The sequence below is a fragment of the Dipodomys ordii genome, unplaced genomic scaffold (genome assembly GCF_000151885.1).
Source record: "Dipodomys ordii isolate 6190 unplaced genomic scaffold, Dord_2.0 Scaffold1, whole genome shotgun sequence".
Lineage (NCBI taxonomy): Eukaryota > Metazoa > Chordata > Mammalia > Rodentia > Heteromyidae > Dipodomys > Dipodomys ordii.
Window position 1 is genome coordinate 55,410,233 of NW_012267217.1, and position 20,558 is coordinate 55,430,790.

General features: G+C 40.8%; 1 long non-coding RNA gene across 1 annotated transcript in view; it reads right to left on the bottom strand.

The window, feature by feature from the left end:
- LOC106003237 overlaps positions 1 to 4,979 on the bottom strand; it is a 61,116-nt gene extending 56,137 nt beyond the window's left edge. Inside the window, exons 1-2 of the long non-coding RNA XR_001175988.1 lie at positions 4,841 to 4,979; positions 1,688 to 1,804 (exon numbers count right to left, since the gene is read on the bottom strand). This is a non-coding gene — a long non-coding RNA (uncharacterized LOC106003237). The remainder of the gene's footprint in view (positions 1 to 1,687; positions 1,805 to 4,840) is intronic.
- Positions 4,980 to 20,558: the final 15,579 nt, after the last annotated feature.

The window sequence follows — 20,558 nt, forward strand, 5'->3', positions numbered from 1 at the left end:
GGGGAGGGGGAGGAGGAAGGGGGAGGGGGAGGAGGAAGGAGGGAGGGGGAGGAAGAAGGGGAGGAGGACCCAATTCTTTTATATAACTCTATCCCCACCTTTAAAGTAGCTTAATTTTCTTATCTAACACAAAAGCAATAATCTGTGTTTTGAAGATCAGCTAAGTTTGATTTTTGATTTTTATTGTTGTTTTACCAGGGATTGAACTCAGGGCCTCACGCTTGCTAGGCAAGCACCTAGGCTGTACACACTCCCCTCCTTTTGGTATGTTGTATTTTCAGTCAGAGAGGGTCTGGGGACTTTGGACAGGATGAATTGTACTGCAATCTCCCCATCTCATCTGCCAGTGTAGCTCGGATTATGTCCTACAATGCCTGATTTATTTTTGAGACAGAGCCTCAATCATCTTTTTGACCAGCATTGTCCCAAACTACCACTATTCTGAGTATCTAAAACTATAGGCATGGATTACCATGCCTAGCCTGCAAGATTCTTATAATGAGAAGAGTTTTTAAACTTGGTCTAGTGCATAATTGCAAATTATTGCTCTCAAGCCTTTTATGATTCTAAAATCTGTTTTCTGGTACAGAAAACATTAACAATGTATTCATGATCAATTCCATTAGCATCCTATTGAAAAAATATATTTTCCATTAATAAGTCTAATTGCTTTTTGGTAATGACAACTGAATACTGAACTAATGGTCTGTGAGGATTTGATCCTGCCAAAATGAAAACCACAAGATGGGACTAATTATCAATTTTATACTCTTGTCTGGGGAAAAAAGTTAACATTTCATAAAGAATCTTAAAGAAAAGAGCCAGGCCTGGTGTCTCATGCCTATATTCCTTTCTACTAGGAAGGGAGGCTGAAATTCAAAGGATCATAATTCTAGGCCATCCTAGGCAAAAAAAGCTTATGTGACATCATCTCAACAGAAAAGCTGAGGATGGTAACATACCTGTCATCCTAGCTATGGAGGTAAAACCTAACAAAGAGGATCACAGTCTAGGCTGGCCTAAAAGAAGAAAACGAGACCCTATCTCAAAAATAATCAGAGAAAAAAATGGCTGGAGGAATGGCTCAAGTGGTGAGTATCTGCTTAGCCATCAGAAGACCCTGAGTTCAAACCCTAGTACAACCATAACATTTTAAAATGAATATAGAAAAAGAATACTAATGAAGCATTTGCTTGTATTTCCAGCCGAGGCTTATTATAACCTACCATACTTTATTTAATATCAAAAAACAATGGAGAACCAACTTCAGCTCTGAGAAGTTAAACCTCTCTCTCCAAAGTTTCACGAACAGTTTTGTGACAGGCAGGCAGGGACCAGAGCTCTCCCACTCCTGATTCTAGTATTTCTCATTGCAGCTACCAACTCCTGAATGACCACATAAGCCAATTTCAGTGCTTATTATGTGGTTTGTTTCTTGAAAAAAAATAAATGTATTAGAAATCATGTGATTAAAAAAAATATCTTTCCTGGTAAAGAAATTCATTTATTGCTGCTATGAAGCAGGCTATTTTTAATTTAAAATTTGTTGGCAGTAGAACCACACAGATTATGAGAAAATCTCATTTCAGCTGATTTTCTTTTCTAAATCCAACCCACCCTCCCCTCATCCAAAGCAAATGCTGGGAAGGGCTTGGAAACGGAACTTATTTATCCAATAGACACTTACCCAAGGAAATGGATTGCAGGGAAATTAGCATGTCTTGAATGATGGTATTCCTGAAATGTCCATCAGTCATTGTAGAACTGGCTTCTGGAGTGATATTCTCAAAATGGATTATTGTCCCTGAATTTTTAATAACAATTTAGCAGTTCAAAATACTGACAGTGATGCATGATGACAGCTTTTAAAGAAAAACAAAGTGTTCTGGCTTTCTATGTTACATAAATACAATACAATTGTAACTCGGCAGCCAGTGTCAGAATCACTCTCAATGAAGATATGTTGGATCCATCTGCCAAGAGAAGGTCAAAAGCATCTATAGAAAATAAATCATGGCAAACACAGAACTGGCTAAAGGTTAGGGATCTAAAGGACAAACACACATTTAAAAGCACAAATCACCTCTCATATAGTAATAATTTAAATAGCCCCTCTCCTCTGACTGATAAAGAGCTGGCTTAAACAGCTGCATATATTTCCAGTAATACTGTGGTGTTGAAAGATCAACAAATGAGAAATGTAAAAGGCTGGGTATGTTGGTGAGTGCCTGTAATTCCAGATGCCCTGGGAAGCAAAGATAGGAAGATCACAATTCAAGGGCTGATACAGCAAAAGTTAACTAGACCCTAACTCAAAAACAATCGAAGTGTGGTGCTGCACACCTGTGTCCCCAATTATTTGGGGCAGAATGAAGAGGATCAGAGTCCACAGGCTGGCAGCCCATATCTGAAAAAAAAAAAAAACTCAAAACAAAAGGGTGGGGCTGGGAAAGTGGCTCAGTGGTAGAGTGCTTTGCCTACATGCATGAAGCTCTGGGTTCAATTCCTCAGCACCACATAAACAGAAAAGGCCGGAAATGGCACTATGGTTCAAGTGGAAGAGTACTAGCCTTGAGCAAAAGAAGGTCAGGGACAGCACCAGGGCCCTGAGTTCAAACCTAGCAAAATAAATAAAATTTTAAAAAATAAAATAAATTTTAATTTAATTTAAAAAGGGCCGGGGTATGGCTCAATTGGGAGGGGTGCTTGTTGAACAAGACACAGAGTTCAATTCCCAAGTAGAGAAAAACAAAAGAAAGAAAACAGAAACTTTTTTTAAGGGGAAGAAAAGGAAATAAAAAGAGAAATGTAACTGGCAATCTCACTTAGCTCCATCAGAAGTTTCATTATTCTGCCTGGTGCCCCAAGACTAGCTATCAGCCAGCCTGGAAAACCAATATATATCTGAACTGTCTCCAGAAATGTCATTTCACTGATATTCTAGGAATGTCTCGATGACTTAGTCATAACTTGTGAATGGCGCACAGGAGGAGACGTAGCCTGTGAGCAGCAGGTTCCATTCTGCCTCCTGGAGGACGGGAAGGAGTCTCAAGGTGCAAAGGGCTATTGCTTTCCTGGTTCTCTCAGCACCCTCTCCAACGTCTCAGCAGCCAGAATTCACCTCCCCTTGCTAAGCCGGCACCATATGCAAGCAAGTCAGCTCAGCCTCTATGAGCACAGACAAAAGGAGACCTTAGGAATCATATTCAGAAGGAAGTATTACAAGAATACAATGGCGCTCTGCTTCAATCAAGAAAGACTAAAGCTAAAAACAATGTTCTTGCCATTGCATCCCATAGCTCGCTTTCAACAGAATCAATATTTATCAAAACCCACATCTCCCAAAGGAAAGTTCTGCAAAAATAAAAACTTCCTGCCTCCGTTTCCTGATCTTTACTTCTACCACAGCCCTATGTACACATACCCTGAAGGATAATTAACGCTGAGATCTAATCCTTCACCAATGACCTATAAACTCGATGAGGGCAGGGCGCTTCTGGTCCACTTGCACACCACACCTGGAGCTCCTCATGTTCCACACAGTGGGTGTGTTTAGTACACACAGGATAGTCTTCCAGGGGTGAATTTCCTGAGAGCCTCTTGCTCTGTTTGAAGCCATTCCCAACACAGTGCTAGGCACACGGTCATTTCTGAGTTAATATATTATAATACAAAATGATCCCTAATCACTCCTCTCCACTTCCTTTAAATAACTCCTATTTACTAAATTCAGGAGGTAGATTTGACAGATTGCCATCAAGTCCAGTCTTCAGGGGTCTTTTCTGATAAGGCCTTCCTACCACACATACAACAACCATACACAGCCCACTCCCTAACACAGATAAAGAAAAATTCCTAGCCAGGCACTGGTGGCTCATGCCTGCAATCCTAGTTACTCAGGGTGCTGAGATCTGAAGATCATGGTTTAAAACCAGCCCAGGCATGCAAGTCTTAGGAGACTCTTATTTCTGCCTCAAAAGAAAACTGGAAGTGGAGTTCTGCCTCAAATGGTAGAGTGCTAGCCTTCAGCAAAATGAAGATCAGGGACAGAGTCTAGGCCCCTGTACTGGCATAAAAAAAGAAAGAAAAAAAAGGAATTTCTAGCCTGCAGTAGGGTTAATTTCTCTATTTTCTTATTTTGAAATATAATTCAAATGAAAAGTTTTTTTAGGTGTGTGTGTCCGGTCGTGGGGCCTGAACTCTGGGCCTGGGTGCTGTCCCTCAGCTCTTCAGCTCAAGGAGAGCGCTCTACCATTCAAGCCACTTCCAGCTTTTTCTGCTTTTGTGGTGCTAAGGAATAGAACCCAGGGCCTCATGTATGCCAGGCAAGCACTCTACCACGGAGCCACCTTCCCAGCCCGACTTACTTATTTTAAATGAAGAAAATACAGAGGCATTTAAAGCAAAAGGAAAACTACTTTTCACGCACATTCCCGACCTATTCTTTGGAGTTGTCTTCTATAGATGCCAAATGAGTAGACACAATAACATTCTGTTGGGGATGAGGTCAACTTTAATTTGCCAATCATAGAAGACACGTTCACTTTTTTGGGAGGAGGAAGAGAAAGAAAAGGAAATGTTAAGATCTGGGTTCATTCAAAGTCCTATGCCAAAAAAAAAAAAAAAGCAGACAGTAAATGCTCTTCTGACCAGTCACAAACTCACACAAATCTGATGGAGTGTATTTTTTTCTGACAGAAGTCTTCAACAAGTTTAAGATAAAGACTCACGGTGGATGTGTATTGCCCAAAGCAACACAGAGAACTCCCTAGGTTGTAAAATAGGACCTGACTTTCTGTAATTTCTCCTTCCTGGCACCCCTCCCACCACACTGACTCACCAAATTTCACGGAGTAGAAGATCTATGAGTGATCCTCTCTGCTCAGCCAATATGATCTTCTCAGCAGACATTTCCTACTGAAATGGCAAATGTGGGCTCTTCTTTGCTTGTGGCATCCTCTCCCTACCCGCCCCCTCAAGGCTCTCGGATGTCTCTCAAGTGCAAAAATTATCCACAGGGAGAAAAAAAGAGGAAAGGCAGTAATCCCATCCTTGGTCAACGTCCTCCAAGGCTGCTGACTTTGCTCTTATCCTTTAATTCTCAGCAGTCATCATCAAATCTCAGTAACACCATCTCAGCAGATACAATCTCCATGTCCTGCCTGAACTAGACTCAGGTTTTCATACTGAGCTCTCTGATACCTGAACATAGCTCAGGCAGCTGTATGCCAAAGACTTCTTGTTCTACAGAACAACATCTCTCTCCTCCCTTGTGCTGAAGTGTATTGACTTAAGATGCAAATTAAGAACAGGAGCTAAAATAATGGCACTGGCTCCTCCAAATCAGCTTTGGATTCTTTTTTCCATGTTTCATTGTGAATTTGAAACCCAAGGTTGTTTTTAAGTTTGGGAAAGAGATAGGAAGTGTGTGTGTGTGTGTGTGTGTGTGTGTGTGTGTGTTTGTGTGTTTGTGCATGCACATAAGCACACATACACTTCTATTGAATTGGGGCTATGACCTTTATATGTTTACATAATGTTGATCTCACTATCAACTGGGTGCCTATAATCAATCAAATTCTTAAGCACCTGAATTCACTTCTAGTCAGCAATACTTTCTTCTTAAGTTTTCAGGCATGACAGACACCATGTCTGGAGATGATAAAGTATATGGGAGTCTGTCCCAGGAATATCACCATTTCAGTCTCTGGTAAGAGTATCTGCCACGTTAGATGGAATAAGAAGAGTAGGGAGGCAAGTTGTGCATTATCCTAATAGATTAAGAAAATATAATCCCATTTGGATCCTTTCCTGGGCCTCTATCCAAACCGTGAGATAGCTTTGCTAGTCATTAAATGTACAGGGAGAGGATGAGCTCTTTGTTCATAATTATATTGCATTTCTAAAGGGCACAGCATTCCTTTCTTTATGAGTGTAATCCAATCAGGAAAATAATTGATCGATAAGAGGATTGTTTGATAAAGAAACTATTGCTTTAGACTGCAATCAGTATCCTCATTCCATTGCAAGAATTTAGTTTAGGCATGTACCACTGATGAACAGTTACTTCCAGGAAATATTTTAAAATAGTTTCAATTGCTTCTTTATCAATTCAGCAGATTGTTGTCAACTTGTAGTTAGGGTCAGGTTGTTAAAAAAAATAAGGATAACTAAGAGTGCTCAAGATCTGGAGTGATGGGAAATACAAATGAACACTGTGTATGTCCTGAAACAGCAGATTATAACATGGTATTAATTTGTTGTGTGCTCATTAAACAATAATAATATGTGAGTGATTTGCCAGGAGGACATTTGGTTACTGTTTTATTTTCATTTCATGTTTCCGTGCCAACCCATCCTGTGGTCAATGTAAGATGGGTTTTGTTGGTTATGTTATCAATGTCATATTATATGTAGATTATTATAATTAAATTCATAATTGGAAATTTCAGGCCTTGGGGAACTAATACTGAGCTAATAGGTTTTGATTGTTGTTTAAATTTCTTTCTTTCTTTATTTTTTGTTGTTGGTCGTGGGGCCTGAACTCTGTCCTGGGCGCTGTCCCTCAGCTCTTCAGCTCAAGGCTAGCGCTCTATCACTTGAGCCACAGCACCACTTCCAGCTTTTTCTGTTTATGTGGTACTGAGGAATCGAACCCAGGGCTTCGTGCATGTAAGGCAAGCACTCTACCACTGAGCCACCTTCCCAACTCTGTTGTTTAAATTTCTAGCTATCTTCTTTATTCTTTCTTGCTTCTGCTCTCACTTGGCTTTCTTACTCAACACTGCTACTGAGTCATAGTACCACATTCAGCTTTTGGGGGAAATTAATTGGAGATAAGAGTATCATAAATTTTTTCTACTAAGCTGGCTTAAAATTACTGTGTTCAGCGGGGCGCCGGTGGCTCACGCCTGTAATCCTAGCTACTCAGGAGGCTGAGATCTGAGAATCGCCATTCAAAGCCAGCCCAGGCAGGAGAGACCATGAGACTCCTATTTCCAATAAACCACTAGAAAACAGGAAGTGGCACTGTAGCTCAAGTGATAGAGTGCTCGCCTTGAACTGAAGAGCTGAGGGACAGCACCCAGGTCCAGAGTTCAAGCCCCATGACCGACAAAAAAAAAAAATTACTGTGCTCAAATCTCAGCCTCTCAAATAGCTAGGATTACAGGCATGAGCCAATAGCTCCTGGTATCTTCATTCTTTATGAGGTTCCTTACATGTAGTATATACTGGTCTCTAGCTACTAGCTTTACTAAACTATGCCAAAAGCCAAGCTAACCATCAAATTACATGTCTCTAATGTGTTTATGAGCTCCATATCCCAAGTAAATGATTATTCTTTTAAGATGTACATGAAAATTATTCTATTTCATTTTCAGATAAGGGGAGATTTCTTGCTGATTAAATGGTTTTTTGAAGGTAAATTTTAACCTAATTTGGGTTTTCAATTCTAGATCATGTTTCTGGATGAAAAAAAAAAAACAGATAACAGGTATCTTTACCAAGAAAAAATCAGATCTAAGGATTTTGTTACTTGAATAATTATATTGAAACTACAAGGCAATCTATGAAATTAATATTAAGTGAGTTTATAGATAGCAAAAAAGAGGAAAATGACAGTCCAAACACATACAAATAAAAACTTCCAAAGCCACATTGGTAATATGCATAGAAGACTCAGATATTAAAACAAGGTGAGAGGCTGTGCTGTAGAACTGAAACTCTCTCAAAGTGGGGTGCTAGGTATACATTTTGATCAAGAACCTGGATAGCCAAAACACCTTTCTTTATGCATGAAGGGTGACTGTAAATTTTACTTTCCTGTTTCTTATTTTCTTCTCATCTCTCATTTTTGCATCTTAGCCAGTAGCCTATAAATCTCCTCAAAGAATAGATTTACACTTCTTTGTCTAACGTATCCACCATAAGTAGTATCACTCTCACACACACACAAACACACACACACACACACACACACACACACACACACCAGATACCTTCTAATTAACGCAAGGGACTGACACCCAACTTAAACAAAAATAGAAGTTAAAAACAAAAGAGTAGGTCTGGTTTCAGGCTCAGCTAGATCCAGGATTTCAAACAATGACATTTCTCTTTCTCTCACTATTTCTAAGAGAAGTGTGATGAGCAAGACAGACACCACCAGCATGACATTCATATTCTTTTCGCACAGTAGCCCAAGCAGCAGATGGCAAACTCCCTGACAGCTCTGGCTGTCAGATCCCAAGAAGGACTCAGCTTTGCCCAGCTTGAGTTATGTACGTATCTTTGAACTGATCACTCTTTCCAGGAGGAAGGGGAATTTCACTCAGCTGTATTCCTGGAATGATGGATGTCAACTCCAAGATTCCCAGCAGAATCAGTTGCATTAAATGAGGAGCAAATCCTACAAAATCAAGTATAGAGTAGGTGAGGAAAGAAGGAATGAAGGAAGGGGAGGGAGAGAAGGAGGAAGAGAGAGGAAGGAAGGAAGGAAGGAAGGAAGGAAGGAAGGAAGGAAGGAAGGAAGGAAGGAAGGAAGGAAGGAAGGAAAGAAGGAAGAGGGAAGGAGGGGGAGAGAAGAACACAGAAGGAAGGGAGAGAAAGATGGATGGATGGAGGAAGAAAAGGAAGGGAGGGAGGAAGAAAGGAAGGAAAAAGAAATGAAATGGTAGGAAGGAAAGAACTATATGCATGAAATTTTCAAAAATGATTTTTGGGAGAATTTATTCCAGTTATTGAATATGGATTATTCAATAGACAGACAACTTCCCTGATATATATGAAGGAGAAGCTACCTTCCCATGCCACGTGACATGTTAGGGTCAGAACTGCATGTTATATTCTGCTGAACTACCTCTGACTTTATTGGATATGAAAAGGTGATTTCCAGGGAAAATGAAGATGATCATAGCCTTTATATAAGTCAACACCATCAGCTACTTCAAGGAATTTCTTTGCTATAGTGCTGCAAAATGAGAGTAGTCTCAGGGGAAAGTAAATTGCTAGATAAAAAAGAAAGCTAACATGTTCTCCAAAGACCATTCTCTTTAAAGTAAATTCAGTCTGACACTAAGATGGCTATAATAACAAGGAAGATGATAACAAGGAGTGGGAATGGGGGCAAATTGAAAGTTTCAGACACCATTCATGGAAATGTAAAATGGTGCATTTGCTTACACATGAAAACATTATTCAAATAGGCAAAACGTAGAAACAACCCAAGTGCCCATCAGTGCAATGGTATGTAGGAACAGTAGCTAGTTATAAACAGCAATGAAGTATTAATACACACTATGGCATATACAATCCTTGAAAACATGGCGCCATGGGAAGAAAAACCAAGCTGAAGAGGCCACATGTGGTACAATTCCATTTGTCTTCCAAGATGGACAAATCAATAGAGAAAGTAAGTGAGTGTTGCCAAGGAATTGGAGGTAGAGGAACTGAGAAGTGTACGATTTCTTTAGGGGTTTTCTCTAGGGGATGATGATAATTCATAAAGATAGCTTTGTCAGGGTAGTAAAATCCATTAAGTCACACACGAGCTAGGCTAGCTAGCTCTGGATGATAAATTACCGATTGATAGGTAGGTGGGTGATAGAAACATAAAGAAGGCAGCCTGACCGATAGACAAATAGATAATAAAATTCTATTTAAGCACTTGCCAAGGGCCTCCCACATGCTAATTAATCCCTGTACTTCCTGGGGAGGTAGAAACACAGACAAAACATCAATGGCACCTGCTCTCAGGAGGCGCACCAAAAGAGAATATCAAGAGTAAAGGCAATGAGGACCAAGCTTTTCACCTTGGTAAAGAGACAGTTACAAGACTTTCCTTAAGAAACAACCAAAGATCCGTATCAGACATTGTGTGATCTCTATTATTTTTTTTAAAAATTATTGTAAAGGTGCTGTATAGAGGGGAAACAGTTACTTAAGTCGGGTAATGAGTACATTTCTTTCTGTTACCCCCTCCTTCGTTTTCTCCCACTCCCCTCCCACCCCCATCCCGGCTACTCTCCTCCCCCCAAAGTTGTAAAGTTCATTTCCATCAAAGTATCTAGTGAGTATCACTGTTCCCTTTCTGTGATTCCCCTTCCCTTCCCCAAATCGGATAAACTTATATAAAAGACAAAGGGTAAAGGAGTAAATAACCGTGACATCAGGGAATAAACCAAAGGGAAAACAAAGGGGAAAAAAAACTGCAAACAACACACACAAAAAAAATGCCCCAAACTCTTGTTTCCATTTCTTGGAGTTCATTTTGATAAGCCTCATGTTATCTGGTCATATTCACGTAATTATCGAGCTATTGTGGTCCTCTCCTAAGAACACTCTAGACGTATTCTTGTTATTACAAATAAGAAAACCACGCAGCCTATGTTTCTTTGGGTCTGGTTTGCTTCATTCAATATAATTTTTTCTGGGGCTTTCCATTTCCCTATGAATGGGGCAATGTCATTCTTTCTGATGGAAGCATATAATCCCATTGAGTATATATACCACATTTTCTTGATCCATTCATTCATTGAGGGGCATCAGGGTTGACTCCATACCATAGCTATGGCAAATAATGCTGCAATGAGCATGTGCTGGGAGCTTTAGTGTGGCCCTGTTTGTGATTGTTTGGATGAATGCCCAGCAGTGGGATTGCTGGGTCATCGAGGAGCTCTATGCTTAGACTTTTGAGGAACTTCCATACTCCTTTCCACAGAGGTTGAACCAAGTAACATTCCCACCAACAGTGTAGAAGCATTCCCTTTTGGCCACATCCCCACCAGCATTGGTTATTATTTGTTTATTTGATAAAGGCCATTCTCACTGGGGTGAGGTGGAATCTCTATTTTTTTTAATCAAAATCTTCAAGAGAGAAAAACCCCATCAAGACTCTACTAATGAGTGGTGATAGCCAAGGGACACTGAGGCTCAATGCCCCACCAAGATATATCACACATCTGAATATCACATGACTATCCTGTGAAGAAGCACACTGCCTTTCACCCTCATCTATGGTGCTGTCTGCACCAGAGTCTGCTTCTTGTTCTGGAATGTGGTCCTTACCCTTGGAAAGGAAACCTGGGCACCTCGAGTCTGTCAGAATGCATGGGAAACATCCACAATGGCTGCCGAGAGGCAGCCTAGCAAGAGGCCCACAGGAAAGGAGACAGATGTCCACAATGACCATCCCAGTTAACACTGTGTTATTGCTTCCACACATGAGCTCAGCCAGTAGGACTCAAATTGTCTGTGCTGGAAACTCCTGTCCACACAACGCAGCCTAAGAGGAGAGGAAGCTCGTCCAAACCCTTGCCTCACCAACCTGCCGTCGTCAACGTGAAACAAACAGGCATTATCTTATTAATATTCTAGTCTAGACTGCCATTCACGTGGCCAAGCTTTCATGAAGATGAGTATGTACCATCCCCTAATTTTCTTGACAGGCAAAACCTCCCACTTTTGAGATTGCTTTGCACATTTCTGGCATATCTTTCAAAGACTCACTTTACTTATCAGAACCTCTCCTAAGCAGATTCACATAAAAGCCTAGTGAATAAAAGGAATAGGTGCATTTGACCTTTGCAAATGGGGAGTACAAGCAGAGGAAAATGGGGAGTGTGAGCCTGTAGGATCCTGGGTTGTAGCTGGGAGGGAAGAACTAAAGAGGAAAGCGTATGGGCTGAACAACAACAAAAAAAAAAAAAACAGAAATAAAAATGGGATGTCAAAATAGCTCTGGAAACACATGCATTTTTAAACACTTGAAAATTATTTATTGTAACTTTTAAAGTTTGTGATATTTCAATGCTACATGAAAATGCATGAGACACTGTGGATTTCAATTGCCTGTTTCCTACCTGCATTTGCCTACAGAAACACTGGATCTATTCATATAAAATAGGCAGTACTGACATTATTAGGCCAAGCTAGAGAGACCAGGGAGAAATGGTGAGAACTATGAGCAGAGTGGAACACCACAGTGAAATCTCTTTCCTTTGTTTTTTTTTTTAAAATTAACTTTCTTTGGGCCTTTTCTCTCTCAACACTGGGGATAGAACCCAGGGCCTTACACTTGCTACTAGAGTAGGGGCCTTACCACTGAGCTGCATCCCAGCCCTTTGCCTTGGTAATTTTGGAGATAAGGTCCTAGGGTCCCATTTTATATCCAGTCTTCCCTGGCCTGTGATCCCCTTGTTTTTGTTGCCCTTGTCAGTGGGGATGACTGGCATGCCGGCCATTGGTAGAGATGGAGCCTGGAGAACTTTTCTGTCTCGGTAGGCCTTGAACTACAATCCTCCAATGTCTGCTCTTAAGTAGTTGGATTTGGCTTGAGCTATCATGTCTACACTACTGGTAAACTTTGAACAATTAACATGCTTTAAAAAATAAATTACAAAAATGTAAAACAAGATTCGTCAAGGTGCTAGTATTTGTTGTGAAGGTGTGAGAAAAGAAAGGGTGAAGGAGGGTGAATATAGTCAAAATGTTTTATGTTCATGTGGAAATGGAATAATGATGTTTGCTGAGGGAGAAGAGAAGACGGGGGAGAGTGATGGAGGAGGTGAATCTGATTGATGTGAAATGAAATCCCTTTCTACAACTAATAGATGCTTAAAAACTGGATGTAAAAAAAGAGCAACGAGCAAGAACCAAGGAAATCCCTGGGTGTCTTCAGCTGACAGGACGTAGGGAGTTCTCAGATTAGTGAGATTCAACCAGCATCTACTGAGCCCTCACTGTTTACACAGCACTGTTGCAAACTATGCACAATACTGAAGACGTTCAAACTGAATTGCAGTTCCAGGTTAAAGAGCTCTTTCTCTAGCTGGAGATACCAAATGAGTATGAATGAAGCAGAGAGAAAGTCAGACTCACTCTCGGGAAGTCTGAACCTAAGCCTGGTTCTCAGCTTTGCAGTTTGGGAAGTTGATTTGAGCAGCATCAAGAGTGAATCACTCCCTCAGAAGTCCCAAGAACAACTATGCTGGCTTTTGTGTCTGTAACTTTCATGATCTGTGCTTTATTGCTGACTTGCTATGCTTCTAAGAGCCACATTCTTTCCTTGGGTATTTTTGTGTGAGTCAGTTTTTCTTCACTGTCAAAAATACCCGAGATAATCAACTTCAAGGAGGAAAGGTTCATGGGGGCTCATGGTTTGGAGGTATGGGAAGTCGTCCTACTGGCTCTGTTGATTCTGGACCACAGTGAGGCAGAAAGCATAAAGCAAAGGTTCTCATCTCATAACAGGTGGGCAACAAGAGACAATGACAGTGTAGGACCAGAGACAAACTATGCCTCTCAGAGGTGCATTCCAGTGGCCTGCTTCCTCCACCCAGGCCACTGCCTTATCTCCTCTCAATAATGTTATCAAGTCATGAGTACCATTAATGGAGCAATTCATTGATTAAGTCAGACCTCTCACCATCAGATCATGGTTCAATACATGGTTTCACCAGCTGGCAACAAGTCTTCAGTCCCCTTCAGTTCAGCGGAGGGGGCTGCTTCATACCCAAACCCTATGTGCCCAATCCAATCAAGTTATATTAAAGATACATTTAAACAATTGGGATTTAAAACTCCCCAATTTGAACTCTTCATCCTTCTTTGAGCTTGAGCATTACTTAACTGGCACTCTGTGATAGTTGAAACAGCACAAATTTTCTAATAGTCTCATTAATACAGTTGTAGAAGGAATAAATGGTTTAATGTGTATAAAGTAACTAGGTTGTGCCCTGCATTAGTAGGGGCTAAATAAGTAGAGTGTGATTTGTGTTGCTCATATTGCTTCAGTCCAGTGCCGCCGGCCTTGGAGCCAAAGACAGATGAGCTGTTGTATGTTCAAGTTCATGAGCACACTCCGTTTTATATTGAGTAGAGAACTTAGGGCTAAGATCATAGACAGCTTGATCTGAGTGAAGATCTGGCTTCTTATACTTTGGGAACTTAAAAAGATATTCCTCTAGGCCATTGAGTCTGTCAGCAACCTAATAGAAAAGGCATCAGTCATGCTTCGCTTTGTTTTTGTTCTTGAGAATCAAGAGTGAGGACTATCTCAATGAGTGGTTCCACTTCATGATTATTCCTTTTTTTTTTTTTTTGTCAGTCATGGGGCTTGAACTCTGGGCCTGGGCGCTGTCCCTCAGCTCTTTAGCTCAAGGCTAGCGCTGTACCACTTGAGCCACAGCACCACTTCCGGCTTTATTCTGTTTATGGGGTGCTAAGGAAGGAAACCCAGTGCATGAGAGGCAAGCACTGTACCATGGAGCCACCTTCCCAGCCCCATTCATGATTATTCTTATACTAGAAGTTGAAGAGGCGGGAAAAAGGGCCCAGTGAGTGTATAAATAAATACCAACAGGTCTAAAAAAAATCTGTTTTTTAGAAAGACTTGTTTTCAATGAACCTATTAGAAAACGGTAAGGTGGAACCATCATAGAAAAAGAATTTGGTCAACCCAAAGAGATTAATTAATTACTGAATTTGAAGCATGCTTTGTGATATGAATATGAGAAACCCAGTGGTTCATGTCTATATCCTACCTACTCAGGAGATCAGAAGATTGTTATTTAAAGCCAGCCCTGACAGAAAGGCTCAAAAGTTCAAAAAACTCCAGCCTTATTAGCCAACAAAATGTTGGAGCAGAAGCATGGCTCAAGTAGTAGAGCACCAGACATGTGGAAAAAATATCCAAACAAGAAGAAGATGCTAATTTCAGGCCATGGTTCTAGCAAAATAAACAAATGAGTATGTGAATAAATAAATAAAGGCATAGGTTGGGCATGGTGGTTCAAACCTGTAATCCCAGGTACTACACAGGTAGAGATAGGAAACAGGAACATTACTTTAGGGTAGCCTTGGCAAAATGTTAGTGAGATTCTGTCTCAAACAATACGTAGGTGTACTGTACCTATCTATAATTCCAACTACTTGGAAAGTCAAAGGAGGAGGATCTTCATCTGAAGCAGGCTCTGGGCAAAAGGATGAGATTCTTCTGGGGAAAAAAAAACAACTAAAGCAAAAATGGCTCAGGACATGATTCAAGTGGTAGAGCATTGCCTAGCAAGCACAAACGCCCTGAGTTCAAATCCCAGTACTGTACTCAATTGATCAATCCACATTTGTACATAAAATCATATCACTGAAGTCAGCTTCTCTAACCACCTAACACTATGGGGCGGTGCTTGATAGGAAAACAGCTGGTTTAATAACACATAAGATATTTAGGGTTTGAATTTTTTTTGGGGGGTGGGTCCGGTCGTGAGGCCTGAACTCTGGGCCTGGGCGCTGTCCCTCAGCTCTTCAGGTCAAGGCTAGCGCTCTACCACTTGAGCCACAACACCACTTCCATCTTTTTTCTTTTTGCTTATGTGGTGCTGAGGAATCGAACCCAGGGCCTCAGGCATGCAAGACAAGCGCTCTACCACTGAGCCACCTTCCCAGCCCGGGTTTGAATCTTCATTCGACCATCTGATAGTTGTGGTACTTCAAGTGAGTTTATCATACTGGGCCTCACTTTTCTCAGCCATGAAGTGGAGATAATACCACAACAGAATGAACACAAATGAAGTGGAGGGCACATTTCACATGTAATATACTAAAGCTACCCTCAGCGAGTTCACAATCCCTTTTGGATATGAACTTCTTGATAAGTCTTTTTTCTTTGGCACTGGCAAAACTGGGAAACATCAATAATGATTTCTCCTACCTGTTCATATAGATTTGATTAGAACAACTTGTGCTCTTCCTATTTGAGAAAGTGATGCAGCCTATTATAATCTTCTTCTGGGAAAACCAGCCAACTTGTTGAATAAACCAAGGGTTGATGCCTCAATTTGGAACCACCTAAAGCAGCTGGTTCAGTGGGAAAGTGAAAGGTAGAAGAGAGAGAAAGAGGGAGAGAGAGAGAGAGGAAGAGAGAGAGAGAGAGAGAGAGCATCAAAAGCAGCTTCAGAGGCTGAGATCTATCTGATCACTGAATGGCTCCAGGTAGCTCAAGCTCAGCTTTCCCAAGTGCTGAGCCCTAGTGTGAATTGTGTCCATGCAGAAAAAGGGACTCCAATCTGAGATTCACCACCTAGTGAGCCACGTTTCTAATTTTCACCCAGACTGTCACATGCCTTAGAAGAGAGAGCAAAATGGCTGAGCGCTCTCTCAATAGAAGAATTGAGATTTTTTTCAACAATCTCTAGTACTGAAGACTCTTCTGACTAGTTTATTTACATCCTTCTGGAGATAAAACAAAGGCAAAGATTATTCATGTGTTTGATGAATGTGTATTTCTCTGCTGCTCTGGTTATGACAATAAATAAAGCAAAGATTTTCAGTTCTCCTGGGTTTTATATGCTACCTAAGGCAAGAGTCCATAAATAGCTATGTAAAAAAAAATAACTATTACAGTTAAGAGACAAAAAGGGGTATCTAGAGTATACATGGGATACGGTGGATGGAGAATTTCCTTATAGAGTGCTGGATTTCCAGACACATAGAAAAAAATCATTATATATATGAATTTTAATGTCAGAATCCCATATATAGTACTATGCTAAATATCTAGTAATGGTTCCAAATTATTTTTAAACGTATCTCTGAAGACTTAAGAGGTAGGGGAACTCCACCACTCTCCAAGAGACTGAATCCATAGCCTTACATTTATCCCTCCCAGTGGTTTGACTGGGATTTCTGAAACACAATTGACTTAGTAAATCTTTGATTTATTCAATCAAATAAACCTCAATCAAAGTATGTATCCAAGTTGTTACCTATATACATACCATTTCTCATGGCCTAGACTACTAGCAAGTCTTGACCTTTTTTTTTTTTTCAATCAATCCCACTAAATTATCCTGTTTTAACAATTTAACCAATGCATTCTTTTGGGTCATCCAACTACTGAAAATCTTCAAGATAATTTTCAACTAGCATTTTATCTCCAGTGGAAAATCTAAAGGGCTTTCTATGTCTATGGTTAACTCTAGTTCCAATTACCAGCTTCTCCTAACTTCTGGCCTGGGAGCCTCTGCTTTACCACACTGTCATCCGCTCCACACAAACACCCAACTCCATCCTGTTCCTACACAGAGACATTTATTGAAGAAGATGACAGGCTGCTGGAGAAGTTTCCAGCAGGCAGACTGAACTTGTATATTACTCTCCTCTATTGTAACTAGTTCTTTCTCTTTAATTACTAATATAGAATCCTCTTTTGTTTGTTCAGTCTCGGGGCTTGAACTCAGGGCGTGGGGTCAATCCCTGAACTTTTTTGCTCAAGACTAGCACTCTACCACTTTGAGCCACAGCGGCACTTCCAGTTTTTGAGTAGTTAATTGGAGATAGGAGTCTCACAGACATTCCTGCTCAGGCTAGCTTTGAACCACAATCCTCAGATCTCAGCCTCCTGAGTGGCTAGGATTACAGTCGGGAGCCACTTGCACCCAGCAAAATACAAATTTTTATGAATTGCCTCCTTACCCACCACATTTCCTTCCTACTCCTACTATCCATTGTCTATTCCCTCCATCAATTTCTTCTTTTGAAGAAAACTTTGACTCTCTCAATGGCTGCTTTCCAGTATATTCCCAACTGCCTAACCTTGAACTTCTAAGTTCTATTCTAAGGAATTTCTCCCTACCAAAGAAAGAAATGAATACTTAGTAAAACATGTTTTCTAACTTTCCATTCTAAAGAAATTCTGAAAAATCTAAGCTCTTTTGAATGAAATTTTGCAGCCATCTCGATGTAACCTCTCATTTCCTGCTCGAGTGGAAAAGTATCTTGGATCTGACCATCGCCACCACCATGACTGCCAGTGGTGGAGTTTTAATAAAACACAGTCATATATTTTCATATCATATTCCCTCCATGAACCAGGAAAATGGAATTGGCAGTACATTTCTTTAAATTGTATTTGGCCTCACTTAAAACAAGAGTAATTTCAAAGCTCAAGTCTTTTGTGTGCTAAGAGGGCTCCTCAGTGGGAAAACATTCAATAACTGCCACAATATCTTAGCCAGTCTTTAAGGCTCAGGAAGCCCAGGGGCACCATGTGAATTTGAAAATAACGTGCAGTTGTGACTGTTCTGCAAAATATGTAAACAGTTGGCATCATTAGTGGGTAGACCTGTGGTTGGAACTAAGCTAGAAAAATACCACTCCCATATGTATTTAGACTTCACTGTCGCTGAGAATTAAGTTCATCTTTGATGCACACGTGCACTCACACGTGTGTGTGTGTGTGTGTGTGTGTGTGTGTTTCAATGGTTTCCAACTTGGGCATCAGAAGAATTAGGAGTCCTATCTGTAACTCATTCTCTTAGGAAACTCAGAGAGACTAAACATAAACATCCACACCCACTTAGACTGTGGCTGAGGACAGAAGTAGTACAGATGGTGAGTCTTGTCCTACTAAAGCCCCTGTGACCTTACATTAGACTTCTTGGTTCTGTCTTGAGACAATAGGCAGAAGAGGGAAGAGGCTGAGGAGAGAGTAACTCCTGAGGTGAGCAAATCTCTGGTTAGTGGGAGCTGCTTTGAGAAGATGGATGAAGTTGAAGAAGGCTCTCTTATAAAATGGAAAACAAATCTGATCAGAGGAAGAGAAAGGAGAGCTGGGACCTGTGGGGATCACACAGCAGCCTTTAGCTTGGTAGGGGTCTCGGTTTCCTCCCACTTTTATTTCCACTCCTTTTGATTCTCAAATCCCAACAGTATCCGAGAGTGCCCTGAGCCATCTGTGTACAGTAGAGTATGTGGGAAAGGATATGGTAATAACAAAGCAATGGGTTCATCTCTTAATTTATCCTCTGATAGTCCTGGAATGATGATGTCTACGGCTAAGGGATGCCTCCAAGAGTTCCAGACTATGAATAGCAATGGTCAGTTCTGAGCAGAGCCAGAAACAGTGAGATACCACAGAAGACATGGAGGCCTGGTGGCCAGGAGTTGACTCAGGAGAGACAAGAGTCCAACAACCCTACTCTCCAATGTACACCCAAGGAAGTGACCACAGAAGGGCATAGGAGACTTCCTGGTGGAAGAATCAAATGGTGTGCAGCATCTCAGATGCACAATGATGGTGACTGATGGAGAAAGGTCATTGCAAAGTTACTGCACTTAGATATATGATAAATGAAAAGAAAGGGAAGTGAGAGGAAGGGGGAGAAAAGAGGACAAGAGAGGGAGAGAAGAGAGGGGGAGGGATGAGAGGAAGGGGATGAGAAAGAAATATTCTTTCTCTAAGGCTTAACTTATGGGCTCATTGACTTTAAGGAAAAGAAATGGGAGATGGCATTTTGGAATTGAACAACTGAAGATATTTTAGAAATAAGTGCTAGCTGTGACTTTGCATAATATTAATTTCTTACAGTGGCTAAGTGTTTTCCAGCATCTAAAGCACTAATATTTACATACTGTAATGATCTGGAAGGGCTTCGGTCTGAAGGAAGTCAAATGATCACCGTCCTCCTGTGCCTGGGGACCCTTCCCCAGCCTCGCTCACCTGCTGTTCTTTTCCTTACTCCACATGGAAATGAGCACCCTACATATAACCCACATCTGATTTCCTTCTTGGGCTCTGTAGTCAGGACCTGGTTAACAATTGGGTTTTAACAGTAATCAAAGCTTATTTCTGACTTCTCTGAGAAGGATTTAACCATAATACTTTTGTTGGAGGTGACATCACAAAACTATATTTATGTTCTAGCTAACAGGGTTCTGAGGAGTGCATGAGAAGGCCCTGGGTAAAATATGCACATTATGGTATGGTAGCATTCGTTAAGTACTCCAGAAACAGTTTCCCAAGACTCCCTTGTGAAGGTTAATATCAGGTGTCACTTAGGTAGAATATGGTACCCAGACATCTGATCCTATATTATTCCAGAGGTTTCTGGAAATGGATTTGTTTTAGATCCAATGGACATTGAAATAAGAAAACTCTGAGGAAAGCGGATTATCCACAGAATGTGGATGAGCCTCATCAAATCAGTTTTTTTTACAGAGGTGAAAAAAAGATGTCTTGAGCAAATGAAGGAATTCTCCAACAGCGATATTACCTCTTCCATGGGATTCCCCTTCTCCAGTCTGCCCTACATCTGCAGTCTTTGAGATTGATAACTTTTACAATCATTCAAATGAACTAATTCTTTAAGTCTCTCCTCTCTCTGTCTCTCTCTCTCTTGTCTCTCTCTGTGTCTGTATCTCTCTGTGTCTGTCTGTCTCTCTCTCTGTCTCTGTCTCTCTCTCTCTGTCTCTGTCTCTCTCTGTCTGTCTGTCTGTCTCTCTCTCTCTCTCTCTCTCTCACACACACACACACACACACTACCTTCATGCTATATTTTTCTGGAGAACCCCAACTAATACAGATAGTAAGAATGTCCTGCAAAATGGAAAGGTGGGCAAATATGGACATAATACTAAGTATACATGCATAAAATTGAGCTAGAAACCTTGATATGACTCTTGGGATAAGAGCTACCTAACTGAAGAGAGGCGAATGATGACTCAGATCAAGAGATAGTATACGTATAAATGGAAATGTTAAACTAAAACCCCCTTGTACA